Raw genomic sequence first — 15,796 nt, forward strand, 5'->3', positions numbered from 1 at the left:
CCTGAGCAAGTGCAGTAGACAGGGCATCCTGAGTGATGGTGGGCATTATGACGGATGGTTGGTTGTGAAATCCCTCTGGAGCTGAAAGAGAAATCATACAGAACCCTTCAAACTTGAGATTAGGGAAATGTTCTCTTATAAACTTTTGTTTTTCATTTTATAATCTTATACTGAAGTGTTCTGTCAGTCCTTGTCAGTTCAATAACAATATCATACCAATTCCTTTGTGTGTATTTTAATATAACTTGTCTTAATGTCTTCTTTTATCTTCCGTTGATTTCTTCTAAAGCTGTGGCTGAAGTCAGTTGTAGTTGTTTCTCTGTCCTTCAGTGATTCTGATTGTTAACAGGAGCTATCATCAATAATGCTCAATCATCACTTAATCATCTCATGAACACTGATCCAGTGTTACACTTAACGGCCTGTAGTGTGCACACTGAGAAGTGTTCATTTCATCTGGGTTAACCCATGTGGAGCCTACATGGGCTGGCTGAAAAACCATTACAGTTAAGGGGTTAAAAGGTATAATTTTGTTTAAAAAAATAAATAAGTGTGGGGTGCGTTTCCTGAGGATCATTAGCAAACTCTAGACGCAAGTTCTGTTGTTATCAGCATTTACCCATACACTAAAAAAGGCCACATTTTGACAGTAACATATAGGGCCCTATTTTAACGATCTGAAACGCAAGTGTCAAAGCGCGAAGCGCAAGTAACTTTGTGGGCGGGTCTCGGCGCTGTTGCTATCTTCCCGGCGGGATAAATGGCTCTTGCGCCCGGCGCAAATCTAAAATGGGTTGGTCTGAAGTAGCTTCATTATTCATAGGTGTGGTTTGGGCGTAAGGTGAATAAACCAATCCGAGCGGCATCCAACGTCATAAACAGGCGTCGGTTAAACAGTTTTTTCCGTTTTTCAGTTGATTTTTTTTCCTGGTTCTTGACGGACAAACCAATTTGTCAGATGTCCTTATATTCATATATGTCTTGCCACTATTGGGCAAAGAGGTCTGATCCTTAATTACTACAATTGCCCAGAATAATTTGTAAGCTAGATTTAATGCCTATTTTTTCACATCTTCGTGGCACACCACAATGATTTCCGTCATCTCATGTGTTAATATTTTTTTAGTGTAACAATTTATGATTTGCAAAAATAACTGTTGCATCTGTGTAGATTACATGAGCAGTGTATGCGCGTTGTGCACGCTATACATTATGGTCAAGCATGCGCCCTTAAAATAGCATAATGAACAACGCGCAGCGCGCCACTGACTTTAGACCAGGTTTTTTCTGGTCAGTGGCGCAAGTGTTTAATGGAACAGCAAAATAGCACCAGGGATTGTTTGCGCCGGAACACACCTCCTTTTTTGCGCTGAACCGCCCAGGGAGCGCAAGTTCATTCACTAGTTTAGCGACGTGCTTCTGTGGAGGGGAAAGCACGCTTTGCGCGGGTGCAAAATAGGAATGACACATGCAGCGGTGTACAAAGTCAATTGCGCTGGGTGCAAGATAGGGCCCCATAGAGGTGTAACGATACACTCGTGTCATGATTCGATATATCTCACGATACTGAACTCATGATACGATATGTATCCCAATATTTTAAGCCAACATAAAGAAGAGCTTTTTTTACTATTTTATTATTATAAAAAATAATATTAGTATTATTTGTGTATTATTATTATTAGGACCCACAAATATTCCCCCATCGCATCATTATACACTATATTCAATATTATAGTTGTTTAATGTAATAATCTCCCTGAAACTTTAATTTTTCTCCTCACGCATTAGTTTGTGCTTTCAGTGCAGGCAGCATCTCTCCCGGGGCTCATAAAGTCCTCCCTCTCCTGCTATTAATGCACTATACAATGATCATAAGACAGAAAGGGCTGTCTGCATTTGGAGAAATAGCGACTGCCTTAGATAAACATTTAAAGACAATAGCCTACTTGTCATGTTGGCATTACAGAATAAGCAAAGATGGTTTGAGCCTGGTAGATTTGCCATTTAAAATGATAATGACAGCATGTTCTTATAGCTTATTACACGGCTCTTAAGTAAACCAACATCACCTGTGTGTGTGCTGCAGCAATGGGCTCTGTGCTTTTGATTCGTCGTTCATATCATTATGTGTTCTTTGGCTGCTGTAACTTTGTTTGTTAGACACATTTATTATGTCAAGGAAAGCCAAAAGAGAACGCATTCAGGTGATGTTGGTTTACTTATTGATGTTAAAAGCAATCGTCTCTTACATTTAGTCTTTATGAGGTGTTCATTTTATACTTTTAATTATACACTCTAAAAAATGCTGGGTTAAAAACAACCCAAGTTGGATTGAAATTGGACAAACCCAGCAATTGGGTTGTTTTAACCCAACGGTTGAGTAGTTTTAACCCAGCAATTGGGTTGTTTTAACCCAACGGTTGAGTAGTTTTAACCCCGCAATTGGGTTGTTTTAACCCAACGGTTGAGTAGTTTTAACCCCGCAATTGGGTTGTTTTAACCCAACGGTTGAGTAGTTTTAACCCCGCAATTGGGTTGTTTTAACCCAACGGTTGAGTAGTTTTAACCCCGCAATTGGGTTGTTTTAACCCAACGGTTGAGTAGTTTTAACCCCGCAATTGGGTTGTTTTAACCCAACGGTTGAGTAGTTTTAACCCCGCAATTGGGTTGTTTTAACCCAACGGTTGGGTTAAATGTTGCTTAAGACAACCCACTTGCTGGTTTAGTCCATTTTCAACCCAACTTGAGTTGTTTTTTTGTCCAACATTTTTCAGAGTGTATTAGCCTTGTGGTTATACCATAATTATCCAGCACTGTCATAATCATTTATGAAGGATTTTAAATACATGATAAGACACAAACATTGTGCATTATTGTGACTTTTATACACAAAGAGACATCAAGAATAAGTGTATGAATCTCAACAATGGTGACAATCAAAAGCTTTAAGCTGCAATGCATGCTGGGTACCTAGTCTTTGTGTAGTGAGTGCACTTTGACCTCACTTTGTGGCCATATTATGAGCGCTGTGAGGTTACACTTTCAGCCCAATGTGACCTCACAATGGCCCTCATTTATCAATCTTGCGTAGAAACTGGCGTATATGTTGGCGTAAGATTATGCTTACACTCCTCTCACCGCCTGATTTATGAAACTGTGCGCACCTCTGCAATTCAGGTGTACGCAATACTTGCCCTTGATAAATCCCACGGCTGAAAACGATCGTCATTAGAATAACACGCCCCTATATAGTCAAGTCTCCGCCTCCCCCACGCCCTCATTTTACGCCATGGACACACGGAAGACGGCAAAGAAGCGAAACTTCTCCGACGTGGAGATCGGGCGCGCTCAATCATCTCACTAGTCCACTAGTCAGGGCACTGATTAGGACATAAGTCAACGGGCTGACTCCCTGATCAGTGCTCTGACTACTGAACTATTGAGATGATTGAGACGCGCCCATCGAGACCATCACCAGGGAAGTGGAAAAAAACCCCGAAATTGTTTTATTTGGGAGTTTAAAGAGTGGAATTAAAGGCGCTCACAAAAACAAAATATGGACCCAAATTAAGAGAACTCTTAATAATGTGGGGGTTGAGAAGCGCACTCCAGCAGTTTAAAGCTGTTTGGATGATAAATTACCATCACTGCATTATTTTACAGCACGTTTTGAAAAAATTAGCATTTAATTTCGTATCACGGCACATGTATTGGGGTGTCGACAGTGATGATGATGTGATGTGGAGTAAGATTCATTCACAGATTAATAATTACATGACAATTTGTAAGATTCTTCTTATTATTATTATGATTATTATTCTTAATGACGCTTGTTATTTAGAAGAAGAATGTCGTTTTTATTGGTTTTATTATTATTTAAAAGAAGAAGGTCATTTTTATTATTTTGTCAGTCTGAATTATTTTAGTCCCAGTCCGTGCTGGGCCAGGCGGGCCTGAAACGTCAGGTAAAGCGCACAGGCTCGCGACTGGAGGAATACATATGCCTACAGATCAAACGCTTTGGTAAAGTCACACAAATTAAACATTGACGTTCATGTTGCACAAAAATAAACACTGAATGTTGTTGTTGTGGTTTTTAACAGTGGGTCATATAGCATATCTTGTCAGTGCGTTTTGTGGTGTTAGGAATTGTTTTTCTGCGCATTTTCGCACTAACTCAAACGTGCGTACACCACCTCCTGAGCTGGCGGAGGATTTGAGCGTGCCGTACGCCAACGTCCATATTGATAAATCTCAAAGTCACCGTGGGTTTGGGTGTACGCTGGAAATTTGGTGTACGCACTTTTGATAAATGAGGGCCAATGTGAGCAGATCACGAGTATCCTGGAGCTCATGGTGAGATCAAATTTAAGACTGGCAGAGTGAGGGTCCGCTAACCTGGTTGGGTTGGATAGGGAACCTGCTGCGTCTGGTAAGGAATGTTGGTCTGGACCAATGGCAGTCCAGGATATGGAGGGGGGAACTGTCCTTTATCCATTATCAACAATCTGTGAACGAGAAAAACAGTTAGTATGATGTTCCTGAAACTTTCTGTCAAACATTTGCTGTGAACAAGCCGAATCACTGAAGAGAAACAACAAGAACAGAAACTAAAAACTTCCATCCACAACCTAACCCTGCCCTTAAACTGACACACACCACCACACCTGTCTCTAACCCTACCCGTATCCACCTCAATATCAGCAAAAGTGCCACCTAATATAAAGTGGGGCCGAAAAACTGATTGCTTCAAACAGTTATTATTTTAAAACTAGTATTTATATGGTGTTTGTACTGTAAACTTATTTAATTTGAGTCCACTGAAAGGGAACCTTTCTCAATATGAACCACAAACACGTAATGTGTAATAGTGAAATAATTAAAAACATGACTTTTACTTCAATCTTTGCACTTCATTGTTAGTAATAGCACACATGTATGGGATAAATTACTCAACACACAGCTCATAACTGCATCAGCAAACACAGCCACCATCTTATCATCAATGTTTGCTCATCCTGGACTGGAGCACAGGCACTTTTTCTAGTAACTTTCACTCATATTTTAGTGAAAATATCTTGATTCATTTGGTAAATCTGACTGTACGAGTTAGTACGAGTTTGCAATCTCGTGGAATGTATACGCCAAAATGAGTTTTGGCATGCATATGTTACGCACTTTATGGCGTATTATACATACGAAAATAAAAAATAAGGCTCAATTAATCACTTAATTATCTCATTAACTCCAGCACTGATTCAGTGTTACATTTAACAGTCTGTAGTGTGCACACTGAGCAGTGTTCACTTCATCTGGGCTAAACCATGTGGAGCCTCGATGGCTGTGCTGGCTGGAAAACCGTGACAGGGGTTACGTCTCTCACTGCAACACTGCCTCATTGATACTTTTACTCATTAGCGTGTGGACACTACAGGATTTTGCCAGTGTTTCCAGTATTTTATCATGAATTTACAGGTCAGTATTTTAAAAATAACAAATAGACTAACTGCTGCCTTTGACATCACAAATCAGGAAGCAATGAACAAGTTGAGTTTCTTGTAGTGGCATCAGTTGTTCTCAGTGATGAATCGCAACAGCATTTATAGGTGACTGGGTCCAAAACACTTTGGAAATCAAACAGGTTGGCATACTTCTGAGGTTCCCGTCAGTTGTGCTATTAAGATGAACAGGAATGCCAATGGATAGCTTTTGCCAGATACCAATGTGAAAATCAAAGCAGTGATTGGTTGAGCATTTTGCTGCACCTTCCTATAGCCTGGTTAAACCAGAGCATTGTCAGTAGTAAATGAGTAATGGTCTGGCAAAGCTTCATAGACAATTCATTTCCAAAGCAGCGTCACCAACGGATGTCGCTCAAATGCCTCTGGGTGCAATCGGATAGACCTAAAACCAATCAGAGCGATGAAGGAGATGACGTTTTTATTGTTGTAAAATAAATATGATAATAGCTAATAATAGTGTCCACGTCACTCCATCAACATTTTGGCCAAATTTGGAAAACCTCATAATCATCTCAGACCGACTGAAACACCTCGGGTTGACGATCGAACAGAAAACATCGAACTCTGATCTCATTCGCCCCCGCTGTAAGGCATTTGTATTGCGATTAGAACTCGATTTGCAATATTTTGAAAATAAAATAATATTGAGTCTTTGGAAAATTGTGTCTCACAAACTTTATTCAAATTCAGTTATTTCAGATGTTTGAACATTTTCCGGCTTGAGCAAAGTTACACTAGTTATTTATTTACAATTATTTACATGACTTAAGTTACCAGATCTAGTGTGAGGAAATAAGCACAGAAAGGCCAGATCCAGAGCTGTGTGTGTGTGTGTGTGTGTGTGTGTATGTGTGTGTGTGTGTGTGTGTGTGTGTGTGTAAGCACATGATCACACACACTCCTCATCCTCCTCATCACAGTAGCCGCTGTAATCCACATCTGGAAGCCGAGTGTTGTTCTTTGCTCGGGTTTTATCGAAAAGGAAAAGTTTAAATCGCTTAAATCAGACCCAATAGCTGATTCGAACGAGTGATGTTCCACGGCGGCATCCATCTTAGTAATGTACAAAATCTGCTTCACCGTCATCATCGTGTAAAGCCCGCCCTCACATTTCTGATTGCGATTTCGACGGATTAGAAATGGGTTTGAATGAGCTCTTTGCCAGAATTGCAGAGCAAATCTAAATTTGCCGGAAGTTGTCTGGGTTTTCCCAGGCTAGCGCCTTCCAGCATTAACACTTACATTTGTGCTTCCCAGATGTTATTTTAGTGGACATTAACTATCAGCTTTATCCACTAACATGTCTCAATACTTTCTGTCTTCAATTTGAGCAGTATATCTATTAAATAATAATTATTATAAGTACATTTCTCATAAAATAATGAATATATTTAATGAAATACTGCACAAAGTGTTCTTTTGAATTATTTTATATGCAACTATGACTATGATATAACATGAATGCTATTCTTTTTTAGGTGTGACTTTATTGTCCATTGTCTAACCGTGTTAGCATGAGTTTGGAAGAAAGAGCCCCTGATCAGCCAGTTTGACAACATTTCTTCTGTCAGGAGTTCATGTTTCTGGTGACACATGAGTCTGTGGAATATGTGTTTGGAAAAAGTGATAGAATCTAGGTTGGTTGAAAAAGTGATAGAAACTACCCCAATTTGACTTGTAAAAACATCTCCGTAGAAAATGTTAGATATTATTTTGTTTATAAATGTTATATTTTATTTTGTTTATATATAATGTTTATTGTCCGTTGTTTATGACCTCTGTACCACCTGACTGCCACAGATTCACTTTGCTGTTGATAGTTTATCAACGTTAAGTTTATATATTAGGCAACCTCAAGCAATGGAAAAGGTGTATCAAATGTCATTTGTGCCAACTGCTGTTAGAATTTTAAATTACGGGATCTGAGTGTGACAGGAGATTGAGTTACTTGTTGTCTTTATGTGATGATATTGAATGAGTTTCTTTGTGGTGAAGCCAAAGACAAATTTCTACTTGTGGACAATAAAGTGACTAACTGACTAACCAACCACAGAAACATAACTCCATAACTCCCAACTTAAACTATGCCTTTATGAGGAAAAAGTGTATACTTCTGAGTGTGTAGCAGAGGAGTATGGAAGCAGGACATACTACTTAGTCATTGTATCTTTAACGGGCCGCTCTGTCACTTCGCTAAGTGCATCTGTTCAACTGTCACCGCCCTGAAAGCAGGATGCTCTTGTTTTATTGCACACATTTTTGTCCTAACACGTAAAAAAATCATTTTCATTTATCCTGTGGAAACCGTTTTGAAATTGGACATTGCATTACCATGCAAACAGTACTTTACTTTTTTTTTTTTTTTGCAGGCCCCTCCCCGAGGGGGCGGGGTCAAGTTTCATATTACAATATTTTTAAATATTTTATAATCAAAAAAAAATTATAATTAGAATCTTTACAAAACACATATCGTTGAAAAGGTCTAAGACTCATGGTTGCATATTGGTCAACCATTTTGTGATAGAAGTGATATTGACAGAAATGTATTAATTTGTTACAGGAGAATGCGTTAAAAAAAGTCAATGCAATGTGGGTGTCAATTTCGATCGAATGTGCGTCATCCGTGGCTATTTTTGGTATTACGCCTAAATAATATCATAGCTCATACTAGGAACTGCTCATTTTGGTGACAACTTCAAATACACAACTTGGTTAGACATATGACTTTGATTTCATAGCAATTTTAGAGTAAAATATATTTAGTAAAATATAATTTTTTATACAGTACATTTGTTTTACAGTAAACTTTTCAGATATGTTTAAAATAGGTTTTGCCCTGTCAAACAGTTAAAATTATTCATATTTAATTTCAACCAGAAGATTTATCTGAGAGACTTAAAACCTTTATGATTTGAGATTTTAAAACTAATTGAAACACCTTCGCGCTTTTACAAATACTTCAAATTTCCCAGCTAGGCTTTCTCAAGCCAATGTCAAAGCTTGTTTACACACTTTACTCATCTGGCGGACGATGACTTACAACTTTAGACGAGATTCACATCTAATGCAGGGTTGCCAACTCTCACGCATCTGGCGTGATTCTCACGCTTTCAGGCTCTGTCTCACGCTCTCACTCCGCCCAACTCAATCTCACGCCAAATTGCCAAACCTGCTTTTGATATTAAACAAAGCTATAAGCTTTAATTTTTTTTTAAATGTGTTTTCATGAAATTCAAACAATAAATAGCGTTTTGGCGCTAATGTGGCATAATGTTAAAGCCAGAGGCGTTGAAAAGCGGAGTTGCATGCTCTCATCTCCCTGCGGTGCGCGCTGGTCACGTGGCCCATGAGCGCTCAATACTTCTAGCGCCGTGCCAATGAATTTAAATGGCTTAAGCGGATACACAACAGTTTCACCATATAGATGTTTGCTGCAAGTTTTGGTAAACAGTACAGCATAGTGTTAGTGTTTATTGATTATTAAGTCAGCCATATTTACAGGATCGTTTTATTATGGAGAGTGATAGAGATTCAACATTGTTAACATTAATGTTATTCTTGTATTTAGCCCTCAGGTATTCCTTACTAATAGGTCACACTTATACTCATTAAATTATATTTATTGAATATTTTGAGGAGATCTTTTGGTACTAAATACTATTTGTGCAACAATTATTTTCAATAAATGACCACTTAAAATATTTTTCTTCTAATATTTGTATTTCTTCTAAAATTTATATTACAATTAGTGTAGTAATTAATATTAAAATAGAGAATTCCATTTCAAAGAGGCAAATTAGAGTGATTTTGTGGCTAAAAAATATTAATGTGTATTTGTATTGCCATTAGGTGCCTTATGGCTCTTTAATAAATATACATGTATCTAATCTAGTTGCTCAAAAATATATTGCAGTCTTTGCATTCTAATAAATATTTAGATATGATGATCAAACACTAGATTTCTTTAAATGTGAAATTTCAAAACTTAAATAACTTGCATCCTAATCTTTTTAATGAATAATGATACTTATATAAGCAGTGAATCACAAGTGAATATTAAGGAATGGCACATATAATTTGACCCAAGAAATGTTTAAACTAGTGCCAAAACAAACATATTATTATGTACAGTATATATACTAGATATAAACTGATACTGAATCAAGATCAAAAGCATTACCCCCCCGGCCCCCAAAAAATCTCACTCCAACCTGAACTTAAAAGTTGGCAACCCTGCTAATGGACACTTTTACTGTCCCATGAGGCCACAGGAGAGGATTTGTGAAGGGCAGTGAAGCGGCGCAAGTGACGCTGCATGATAATGGCAGCATAGTGGATGTACATAACTTACTTTTTTGAATGGTCGTGTTAAGTTTTAAACCAAATTGTGTACCTACTATTAATTATGCGATTGCAGACGCAGTATTTTTATTTGTTTATACTAGCTCAAATCAAACACGCAATGGGTTGTGGGCAATATTATCCATGTGAGAGTGCTTGGATCTGCATTCAGAATTGCCACAGAAACAATAAACCATCCGGGATACTTATTTCAACATACTACGATTTGGGACACACTAATTCTAATTTTGAATACTATTTAGGATGAATAATATGTGACTTGGAACAAAGCAGAAGAACGTCATAAATTGTCATCTTGTATACGATCTCACTTTTAGAAAGTTTGACACAGCACCTGTGTCAAACTTTCTAAAAGTGAGAAGGTTTTAACAACAATTACTGACACAGCAGCTAACTAATGGACAGATGGCCATGAATAGAAAAGTGGCCACTTTAGACATTGACATTTACCTGATTTGTTAAGAAGTTCTGCCTTCTTATTAATATTGAACTTAAAGCATATTTATCCCAGGACTTCATATAACAACCTGTATCTGTATCCAAGCATCACAAAGGGGCTGTGGAAGCACACAATATAAAATCTATAACACCCAAACTTATAATATAACTCATACCTGTAGTCGGTGGAGAGCTGTGGAAATTGTGGTGCCCTTCCCTATAAAGACACTCGGACAGATAAAGAGACTATCAGGATAGGCACTGGAATGGCAGGAATAAGAGGTGGAGCTGAAAGCCGATGCTAATGTGCAATCAGAAGTTCTGCCTGATATTTACATATTTTATTTCCTGATTGAACGATCAGAGGGAACCTGTTGACACATCTCCTGTATTTCCAGTACACCCATAACATTGAGGCTGTGTTAGGCCTACTATAAGTATTGTCATGTATTTTTATTTTTAAAATATTTTTATTTGTATTGTTTTTGCCTAATGCATAAGATTTTCAGACATGTGGTTTTATTTTATTTATTAATTTATTTTTGTGAGGGGAGAAAATAAGTAATACAAGTCGATGGGTTCTGATGTCACATGTGCGCCAGCTCGTGAAGAGAGATCAACGTTATCGTCAATCTTATCCATCTACGTCAATATTTTTGTAAAAGGGTGTCTGAACTGTTTTATTGCATTAGGTAAGTCACCATTGTTTCGTATTTTCATAAATATACTTTAAGTGTTTGTTCAGATAATGAAATGTGGCTGATGGTGATGCGCTTCGTTAATCGGGTATAAAGTGTGAAGTATTATAGGCTACATGTAAACAGGGTGCCTGCGGGTCCTGAAAGTCTCTTAAATAAGTGTTTTCTTTTATCGGAGTAAGGTCATAAACGGCGTAAGAATAAACCGGTCGGGACAGGTCGTTTTTTGCCTCTTACCATGATTTCGTGCAGCATGTAAACGCATTAACCTGCTTTCTGTCGGCTTGTTGAAGTGCGCATGTGTGATGGGTGACAAAACCGCAAACTTACAGCAGATTTAAATCATCCAGACAGAGCGAGCTAGCGTTTTGCAGGAAATAAAGACGTACGGAGGCTATATCACAAACGCAGACTTTTTAAAGACTGGATCAGCCTTTTTTTTTTTTTTGTAATAGCCTACCAAACAAGATTTATAGGCTACATTTTGTTTGTTTTATTGCCATGTATGACTATTACTCATCTAACATAATGACATGATAAATGTGGCATCATAATTTGACTTGGCGAAACCTGTGTAAAGTGTTTACACTGTATTTGTATACTTGTTAAACCTGTTATTAAATAATGTTGTATGTTTAAAAGTTATTAACGTTATGCATTTCGATGATGGGTACTGATGTCACGTGTGTCTGCTCGTTGAAGAGAGAGGTGTAAGCAACGTGTGTATGGCTATATCGTTAATCTTATCCATCTCCGTCAATATTTTTCTAAATGGGTTACACTGACTAACAGCTCCTCCAGTGTCCTATCTCCTCAGTCCTTTGACCTTTAAAAGTTTGACATAAACACATTAAAAAGACTTTGACTGCGTGCCATACGTAATAACCCCCATATTTTCTTTTTCTTTCTTTCTTTCTTTCTTTCTTTCTTTCTTTCTTTCTTTCTTTCTTTCTTTCTTTCTTTCTTTCTTTCTTTCTTTCTTTCTTTCTTTCTTTCTATTTATTTATATAGCACCAGTAAACACAACCAACGTTGACCACTGTGCTTTACATAAAATACATAAAGAGATATCAAAGAAAACCCCAACACAGTAGGTACAAATGCAGCTTAAAATTCCAGGCATTTAGGCAGATGCCTGGTCTAAAAGATGTAGCTTTACTTTAAGCTTGAAATCATGTATGCTGGTTAAAGATCTCAAAGATAATGGAAGACCATTCCAAAGCTTTGGACCGATAACAGCAAATGCACGGTCCCTTCTTGACTTCAGACGGGAGCGAGGCTGGGACAAAATACGAGACACCCCTCGTTGCAGCCTGTAGCACGATGGCGTTGCTGGATCAGATCCAATACGTACTGGATGGTGGATCGTTATGGCAATGTCATTCATACAGATCTCTGAGTTAATTTATAATGCGTATGTGCTAGTCATAAAGTATGATCATTATTGTATATGATGTTCTAAACTGTGTAGTTGTAGTACTGCTGATGAATAGTATTAAGTAGGCTAATTATTGATTAATAAATCATCTTTTCATAAATGTGATGCCTAAATTATCCTAGTTTCGCTGTACATGCATGCAAAACAGTTAATTTTTATATATTCTGATCATACTTGCTGTCGCGTGTCCTGATGGCGTGAGCATATTATTAATCGTTACTTTTGCGCGAGCGGTTTGAGTATTTATCTATCCAGCAAAACTCTCCTGAGCATTCAATATCCTCAAAACTCTTCTGCGCATGCGTTTATGACGTCATCGAATTGTGAATGAAACCACCGCGCATGCGCGTCCAGTACATGTTGGATCTGATCCAGTACGTCATCGTGCTACAGGCTGCAGCGAGGACTTCTTGCAAAATACCGTAGACACCTGCCGGGCGCATTCACAGTCACGAGTTCAGATAAATAGGAAGGGGCAAGACCGTTTAAGGCTTTAAAAACAAACATCAATATTTTAAAATCTACCCTGTAACGTTCAGGCAACCAGTTTAGCGACAGTAAGATTGGCATAATGTGTTCACGTTTGCGGACCCCAGTTAAAAATCGGGACAGAACGAAGGCATGCAGAACTCTTTCAAGCTCAGTTGAAGTTAAGAATGACTTGGCTCTAGTTAGCAACTTTAGATGGAAAAAAACACGATTTAACCACAGTGTTAATATGTTTGTCAAGCCTAAAGGATAGTCCAAGGTGACACCCAAACTCCTGACTGTAGGTTTGATCTCACACTGTAGGTAAGCCAAATTTTGAATGGTTTTTACATTATCTAAAGAGGGTCCAAACACAATAGCCTCTGTTTTACTTGCATTCAAATGTAAAACATTTGCGGACATCCAGGATTTTATTTCATTTAAACATGCAAATAAGGTTTCTAGACCCTTTGTGTCAGTACGTTTAAAAGGCAGATAGATTTGAGTATCATCTGCATATAAATGAAAGGACACTCCATGCTTCCTGAAACTAGATCAGAGAGGTAACATATATAATGAGAATAAGGTAGGAGCCAAAATGGAGCCTTGCGGAACGCCGCAGGTAATAGGAGCTACAGACGAAACAGAGCCACCAATGCCGACTGAGAAGGTTCTATTTGTAAGAGAAGACTTAAACCAATCATTTTGTTGTTGATGTTTGTTTAGCATGTGTCCTAGCAGCAAACAAACACTTGTAATTGGAGAGCATGGCTGGACAATGAAACTGGATTTATCACTAATGGATGCGAAGACAACAATATATTTGTCAATGTGGGTTCTGCTATCCTACAGGACTAATTTCATAAAAGCCACACATTCTGTAAAAAAAACAATAACTCTACAATGACATTTCTTTAAAGTAGAGTTTAATAATGATTTCTTTAGTGAAGTATGATTAATTCAAACAGGTAATGTTGCTGCTAGTTAGAGTGTGCCATCTAATGTTTAATCAAGGAAGCACGATGTATGTTCAGTCACAACATTTCTTGATTTTGTAAGTGATTTCTGTGTGAGCTGTGCTTCATACATCACTAAGATGTTGACAATGGAAAATGTCCTCGATATTTCACCTAAAGTTCATTAATGTGAAATACCTTGTGTTTTGATGTCAATTCATTCAGCTTCTTTCACCCTGCTGGGGTCGGCAACGCTGGTGAGCAAAAGCAAGAGAGGTGTACCATTTCATTTAGATAATGTACCTCACACCAGGGCCAAAACTTGGGCAGAATTTAGGCACCAATAGTGTTAATCTGTGTTTTATGATCTGGGCATTGATTAAAAACAACCGGAGGTTGGCGGTGTGTTGATAAGTTTGATGGAGGGCTGATACTCAAACTAATTAAAAGATAACACCAGAAAATTACAGTATTTATTAACGCTTAGGGGATTTTATGATACTAAATTATATTTATGGAATATACTTTTTTATTATTACCTGTTAAGCCCTTTTTGAGCATAGATCTGTAAATTTCCAAATTAAACTGTTGTGAATCTTGAATGCTTTGGAGCAGATATGTTAAAAAAAGTCAAAAAAAAAACAAACATATGTAAGTAATTTGATATAAAATGCATAAAAATAAAGCAATTACATTGTATATGAAATGTATAATTTATTTTCCAAAATATCAAAGCCATAAATATTGTTGTGCTCCAAATTTGATGTTGATATCTAAAAAAAGGAGCTTTCAGTAAGTTTACACGACAACTATGATACTAAAAGCAAGATTTTCCTTTGCGGTTTTTTGCGTACAAAACAATCCTCAATCACATGGGTCCGAAAATGATTAAAAATGCTGTATTAATCATGCCAGGCCAGTTAGTTGACCACTCTGTTTGATCTGAAAATGTTGACCTTTTTTGCCTTTCAAAACATGATTTAATTTCATAATCTCTGAGCACTGAGCTCAACAAATATCAGATGAATAAGCTGTACTGTTTTTATCCACTTTTAAAGGAGTGGTTTATTGCTCCTTTTTACAAGATGTAAAATTAGTCTCTGATGTCCTCAGAGTGTGTATGGGAAGTTTTAGCTCAAAATAACCCACAGATAATTTTTTAGAGCATGTCATTTTTTATAGCTTTTTTGTCCCTTTAAATGCAAATGAGCTGCTGTTCAAGGGGCGGAGCTTCAAGAGCTGGTGTTAGCAGCTCTGATGACCTCACACAGACACAATGAAACTGTTCAGCCTTTTGTGCTCAAACTGGAGTCGGACAATAATGGAGAGACTAAATGAGACACGGCGTTCCTTAATGATTAGTTGATGAATTTATGAGTTAACTATCTTCAAGTCATCGATTAGCATATTCTGTCATGATAATCTCACCCCATTTGTTGTGTGTTTCCGGGGGCGGGTTTATGCAAATTTCAGGGAGGAAGCTTATGTAGTCCCTGCCTCCGTTTGTTGTAGTCCTTAAAATGCAATTTCTTTAAAATAAAATATCTCCCTTTGCTCTGAACTTTGAGGGTCATAGCTTTGCATATGTTGTTTATGCTCAAACAGTAACATTACATAACATTACTAACTGATGATACAAAAAAGTGAAATCCCAGTCAACCACCCCTTTAATATTTGGCATGTCCATCTTTTTCAGCAATTACAGCAGCACATCTCTCTGGCAAAGTGTCAGTATATTTCCTCGGAGAACTTCAACACTAATGTTATCCCATGCCTTCTGCAACTGAAGCCAAAGGTTTTCCTTTGAATGTACAATAGATCTGTCCAGTTTATTTTACAACTCACCCCAAATGTGCTCAATGGGGTTGAGGTCCGAACTTTGAGGTGGCCGGTCCATCAATTCTATTCATG

The 15,796-nt window shown here is 37.7% G+C and overlaps 1 long non-coding RNA gene across 2 annotated transcripts; it reads right to left on the reverse strand.

Moving 5' to 3' along the window:
- On the reverse strand, nucleotides 1-11,305 carry LOC137072828 (uncharacterized). 2 transcript variants are annotated; one of them, XR_010904688.1, is made up of 3 exons: nucleotides 11,261-11,305; nucleotides 4,402-4,511; nucleotides 1-81 (listed from the first exon to the last, which is right to left on the reverse strand). It is a non-coding gene; the product is annotated as an uncharacterized lncRNA (long non-coding RNA). The 2 variants fall into 2 exon arrangements; XR_010904689.1 differs by lacking the exon at nucleotides 11,261-11,305 and adding an exon at nucleotides 10,502-10,552.
- Between the last annotated feature and the right edge of the window lie 4,491 nt (nucleotides 11,306-15,796).

The sequence above is a fragment of the Pseudorasbora parva genome, chromosome 4, assembly GCF_024679245.1.
Source record: "Pseudorasbora parva isolate DD20220531a chromosome 4, ASM2467924v1, whole genome shotgun sequence".
NCBI lineage: Eukaryota > Metazoa > Chordata > Actinopteri > Cypriniformes > Gobionidae > Pseudorasbora > Pseudorasbora parva.